This window comes from Monodon monoceros, unplaced genomic scaffold (genome assembly GCF_005190385.1).
Source record: "Monodon monoceros isolate NGI ecotype Baffin Bay Population unplaced genomic scaffold, NGI_Narwhal_1 Super_Scaffold_12, whole genome shotgun sequence".
NCBI lineage: Eukaryota > Metazoa > Chordata > Mammalia > Artiodactyla > Monodontidae > Monodon > Monodon monoceros.
In genome coordinates this window covers 136,746,427-136,752,174 of record NW_021703768.1, presented here as the reverse complement: position 1 = coordinate 136,752,174, position 5,748 = coordinate 136,746,427, and the positions used below count along the sequence as shown (strand labels likewise).

Here is a 5,748-nt window from a genome sequence, read left to right as displayed (position 1 = left end):
TTTATTTGCATGGGTGTTCAAATAGTTCTGTTATGAATATTGTCCCTGCACAGTTCTGAATTGTCCTTTTATAAAAAGTGATATTCTAGTTTCTTCACAATGTAGTGATTATCAGCCTTACTAATTACCTTGTAGCCTTTCTTAATATGCACATAATGCACATTTTCCAATGGCTAGAAAATGCAAAACACAAGTGGATATCATTGCATTTATTTTCATGTCTTTCTAAAAAACAGGATTACTACAATCTCTGGGATACATGAGATAGTAACAAATGAGGATTATAAATGAGTAGCACATAAGAATTATTTTCTTGGATTTAAACATTACAGCCACTTTCAGCATGTAAATATATAATAATGTTGGCTAGTGTGTAATTCTTGAACTAAGAAGTATAAATAAAACTTAAAACGATGTGTGTATAAGTGGTTTCATTGAGTTCAGAATTTTTTTTGATCTATGAATACGAGTTAGAATGTAGAATTACAACTTTTCTAAAAGGCAATAAAAATTTGGGAACTTGGGATGGGCTCTAGGGCAGGCTTGAGTTTGAGCTCTGATTTGTCACATATTAGGTGTATGATTGTGCAGCTATCTAATCCATCCGCCTCTCATTTTTCTTATCTGAAGAAAAAAATATAATTGTACCTCCTTCATAGAGCTGCTGTATAGTTGAAATGAAATAACCCGTAAGAAGTCCTTAGCATGGTACAAACACGTTAAGTGGTTTGTAAACAGTAGATGACAGTAGATGATAGCAACAACAGTAGTATTGTTGCTATTATTAATTATAATCGTTACTAGAATATTCAGCATGTTTTATCACGAATTCTATCATGATACCTAAAACGTCATAGTAATTATTAAATGTTCTCTTAGGTTATATACTTATGGGTAATTAATTAAGAACTTGGCTTCAATCATGAAAATCATATGACAAACATGTGATTCATTTAACATTCTACATATATCCTCTGAAGACGTTACACTAAGTACTTTGAGAATTGAATACTTACTTAATCCTTACCATATCCCTAAGAGTAGCAGAAATTCAAGATCGGAAAGAATAAGTACCTTGCCCGTGAGAGTAGAAGAACTTGGATTCCTACCCAGCCTGGACTCACCCGCAATTCCTTGCAAATTCTTTCCACCTCATCATTAAAAGTGGGTGACCAGGCATGTTCAGTTCTCATTCATTTTGGTCATTTCCCAAGAAACATTTGCTGAGAGCCTGCCATCTGCCAGACCTTGTAATGCTACTAGAAAATTAGTGCTTAGGCTCACAAGGTCCCTACCCTCTTGGATTATATGGAAGCTCTCAAATGCATGGGAAGTCTCCTGAGGCCAGCGAATTAGTTGGGGACAAGCCTAGTGTCTCTCACTCTTATTGACTTTCGAATGTCCAAATAGCACCTCATAGACTCTGTCCACCTGAGCAAGGCCGACTGTCAGGGCAAAATTGTCCAATGAAGTCATGATTAGAAGGAGCTATAGCTACCAAGGAATGACACTACTGAAAATAACTCACCTATAGTGAAGACCCAGTTCCTGCCAGCTTACACTGCAAATTGCACATCGTATCATCTAGAAATGTACAGTTCTTCCATTTGCATTTGCTATCCTTCATGCTAACTTTCTACATTTCTGTCCAGCAGAGAGAACACATGTATGCTCAAATCCATGAACACGTTCACATAACTGGTGGTGCATGCATGCATGTGTGTGCATGCGTGCATGTGTGTGCGTGTGTGTTCATGAGCCTGTGTGGGCGGGGTATGCTGAGAGGGCCAATAGGAAATGGTACTGTAGGTGGGGTCATGGTCTATTACTTACCTTGGGAGGAGAACATTCCCAGATATTTCCCCCCGAAAAAGCTAATCAATTGGCAATGAGAAAATTCCCCCACTCATATTCTAACTACTATAATATCCTAAAGTGGAACTACCCTTGCTCTCTTCTGAAACTTGTTCTAATTATGAAATATCATATGACATTTCCCATACAGAGTATTTTTCTAAACCTTTAGATCCACCTCCCAGAATAATACCAGTTTAGTGAGAAAAATTCTCAGGGATGGCAGGAGACACAATCAGTCCACAGTCCTTGATTTCCTAAAGCAGACAGCAACAAAATAAACACATTCTTGTCTCTTCAAATCTCTGTATCAGAGCATTAGCCAAATGTGCACATTACCCACTACAGCATCACCCCACCACATAGCCTAGATCCAAAGAATGATCATGGGATGACAAGTTGCAGACAAGCCCCAAACGATTAGGCTTCTTAGGTGGTCTTCTTATCAATATCTTGATTTGTGCATGTTCTGATCTTTCCTTTTGTTTCAGGTAGCCAACTAGGTTATTAGTATTTATATATATATATATATCTTTTCATTTCAGAGATTTGTATTGGATAGAAAGGAGACACTGCTGGAAGATACTCAGGGATGATGCTTAGCACCCCACAAGTACTGAGGCACATGAGTGTCTTTCAGGGTAAGGAGAGAGGGAGGGATGCTTTCTCTGAGACTGGGAAGGAGAAAAGCAGCAGGTTCCAGGCAAGTGGAGACCTGCATACCATTCAGCGGTAGTGACCTGGGGAAATGGCAGACCTCGGAGCAGATGGCACAATGAAGCTTAGGAAGCCAGCCCGTGGCACTGGCCCAGGTGTGCCGCTAGAGTGGCAGTGTTTGACCCATGAAAGAATCAAACAGGCTGGAACATGGAGTAGGAAAGAAATGTGGTTTTTTTTTTCCTCTACAGCTTCATTTAAGATGTTAGATTCATCACTGCACTCCCATCTGTGACCTAGTGGGTCCTTGGTCACTCCACCTCGGAAAGTGCTGAGACTCAAAAGCATGAATTTGATATTGGATCAGTAATACAGTATTTCTAGTAATAGAAGTCCAAAGTGGGTGGGGAATAATTGGTTCCAGTTCTGAAGGTCAAAAGGCTAATGAGATACAAAATTTAGTTAAAGGATTGATATATCTTGGAAGCTCAAATGTGGACACAGGGCTTAATGAAATTGTAGACAAATAACACAGGCCTGGTGTAATACATAGGGAGTGGTGGGGACTGTGGGTAACTGGGGAGAAACAAGCTCTATCTAAAGAGGCGGTCACTACTGAGCACCATCCAGTTGTTGTCTTGAGGAATTGCAAGCCCAGTGATGCCAGATTAATCTGAGAATGCAAGAAGCCCCCACGGCACTGAATCTTTTACTTTATGGGCAGGTACAGTAAGGCCAGAGAGACACAGAAACTTTCATCTTTCTTGTGCCAAAAATCCATGCTGAGGTTTTAGAGTCGTAATCCTCAAACCGAGATTGAGGAAGGAGCATATGACAAGCTCCATGAGAGTGTGTGTAGAGTGAACAAGCTTCTATGCCATTATAGTGGTGGAATGATCAGTTTTCTTCCCTTTCCTGGAAGCTGACACCTTATAAAGGTAAGAAAATAAAATACTTCCGTGTACTCTCAAAACAAAAAATAGAGAAACTTTTTTAGTAGAAATAGGTACAGAAAATTGCCAGCAGAAGTTTTCACAATGTAAACAGTCTGGTTGGCTTTTAGATCACTCACTCGGAGGGCTTTTGTCTCTCTCCTGCCGGTAGAGCAGAAGCCCCTTACTCTCCTACAACACCTCCTGGGCCCACTCAGCAGGCACATGGCCCTGACGGAGAATAAGACAGAGCCACCAGAGCAAGGATTTGGGAGAGGAGCAAAGAATCCTGAAGGGGCAGAGAACTGCTGGGAGAGCACCCAAGGGAGAAAAGGGAGGCGAGGGTGGAGGCTCTGGGGCACTTTGTCACTGATGGGGTGGAGGGGGGTCATGAGCCCTAAGATTCTCCACTATGTCAACTCTGGGGATGAAGCATGGGCACAAATTCAGTGAGCAAGGGAAGCTACCCACACATTTCCACCTCCCCAAAGACCCTGTGTAGACTGGAATTTAGTGAATGAACCTGAAAGTGAAGAACTAATAAAAAGGTCCTGCTTTCCACCGCTCTCATCTCCGTGACGCCCCCCGCGGTGAGGCGTTGGTGATCCCTCAGCACCCCGAGTCCTGCTGACCCATCCTCCTTCGGCTAGAAACCCTCCTCCTGGTACCGCGCGGGAGGTGTGGGGCCTCTGAGTGGAGCGGCGAGTCCGCCAGCCCCGGTCTCTTTCCCTGGTGGCGCCGGCTTCTTCCGTAGGACAATATGTTCAAGAGAATGGCAGAATCTGGGCCTGACTCCGGCGGGGGAGTGAAGGGGGTTACTACCGTTAAACCAATTATTTATGGTAATGTTGCTCGATATTTTGGAAAGAAAAGAGAAGAGGATGGGCACACCCATCAGTGGACAGTATATGTAAAACCATATCGAAATGAGGATATGTCAGCATATGTGAAGAAAATTCAATTTAAATTACATGAAAGCTATGGCAATCCTTTAAGAGTTGTTACTAAGCCTCCATATGAAATTACTGAAGCAGGCTGGGGTGAATTCGAAATAGTCATCAAAATATTTTTCATTGATCCTAATGAAAGACCTGTAACACTATATCATTTATTAAAGCTATTTCAATCAGACACCAATGCAATGCTGGGAAAAAAGACAGTGGTTTCAGAGCTCTATGATGAAATGATATTTCAAGACACAACAGCGATGATACAACAATTATTAACATCTCGTCAGCTTACCTTAGGATCCTATAAGCATGAAACAGAATTTGCAGAACTTGAAGTGAAAACCAGAGAAAAATTAGAAGCTGCGGAAAAAAAAAAACAAGCTTTGAAATTGCAGAGCTTAAGGAGAGATTAAAAGCAAGTCGTGAAACTATAAATTGTTTAAAAAATGAAATCAGGAAACTCGAAGAAGATGATCAGACAAAAGAAATATAAACGGGTCTGAAGAGAACTCGATAGTAAGTAAAACTAAAATAAGGTGGAGTTTAAAGGAGAGATGGACTACAAATGCTGCAATGTTTCTTAGAGGAACTGCACATATAGTTGTCAACCATAGATTTCTCAACAATGGGGTCAAATCTTTAATGTGAAATATATGTGTATAATGCTGTATAGGCATTTTATCAACCCATTTCAGGGTAGTTCTGTGATATTAAGCACAATTTTAAAACATTTTTATTGCATTGTATGTATAGCTTATCCTTTTGACAGACATCAAAATTTCATTATAAAGTATAATTTGTACAAATTTTGTACTTCCCTAGTTAGAATTTGAGGTAAAATTAATGTGTATATTTAATTTCTTAAGTTCTTACCTGCCCCCATCCCAACTCTTTTGTATCTGATGTGCCCAGTGCCCAGTAAGCACAATAAATGTAGTTTACAGATGATTAAAAAAAAAAAAAAAAGAACTAGTAAAAGAAAGTATCCAGAAATTTCTGAGATGAAGCCACAGTGGTTGGAGACGGGAAATGCAAAGAAGAAATTTCATCCTAATCACAATAATAAAATGTATTATTATTGGTTGATAAACAAAACAGTTTGAAAATCACTAATCCATAGTGATGAGCAGAAGAACCTGCTCCCACCTTGGTGTCCTGGGAAAGGAGAGAAGGAGGAAGAAAGCGAAGAGGACAAGACAAAATAAAGGGAGGAAGGAAAGAAGAACCTGAGAAATAGTTCCAGTACCTGACACTCTCCCCTCCCAGAATGTGTTATGAATTCAATTCTCTAAACAACTCTGTGAGGTGTGAACAATTGCCATATCTATGTTGCAGAGGACACAAAATGGCAATGA

At 40.3% G+C, this 5,748-nt stretch overlaps 1 pseudogene; it reads left to right on the top strand.

The window, feature by feature from the left end:
- Positions 1–4,203: 4,203 nt before the first annotated feature.
- Positions 4,204–4,886, top strand: LOC114893385 (annotated as a pseudogene).
- The last annotated feature ends 862 nt before the right edge of the window (positions 4,887–5,748 follow it).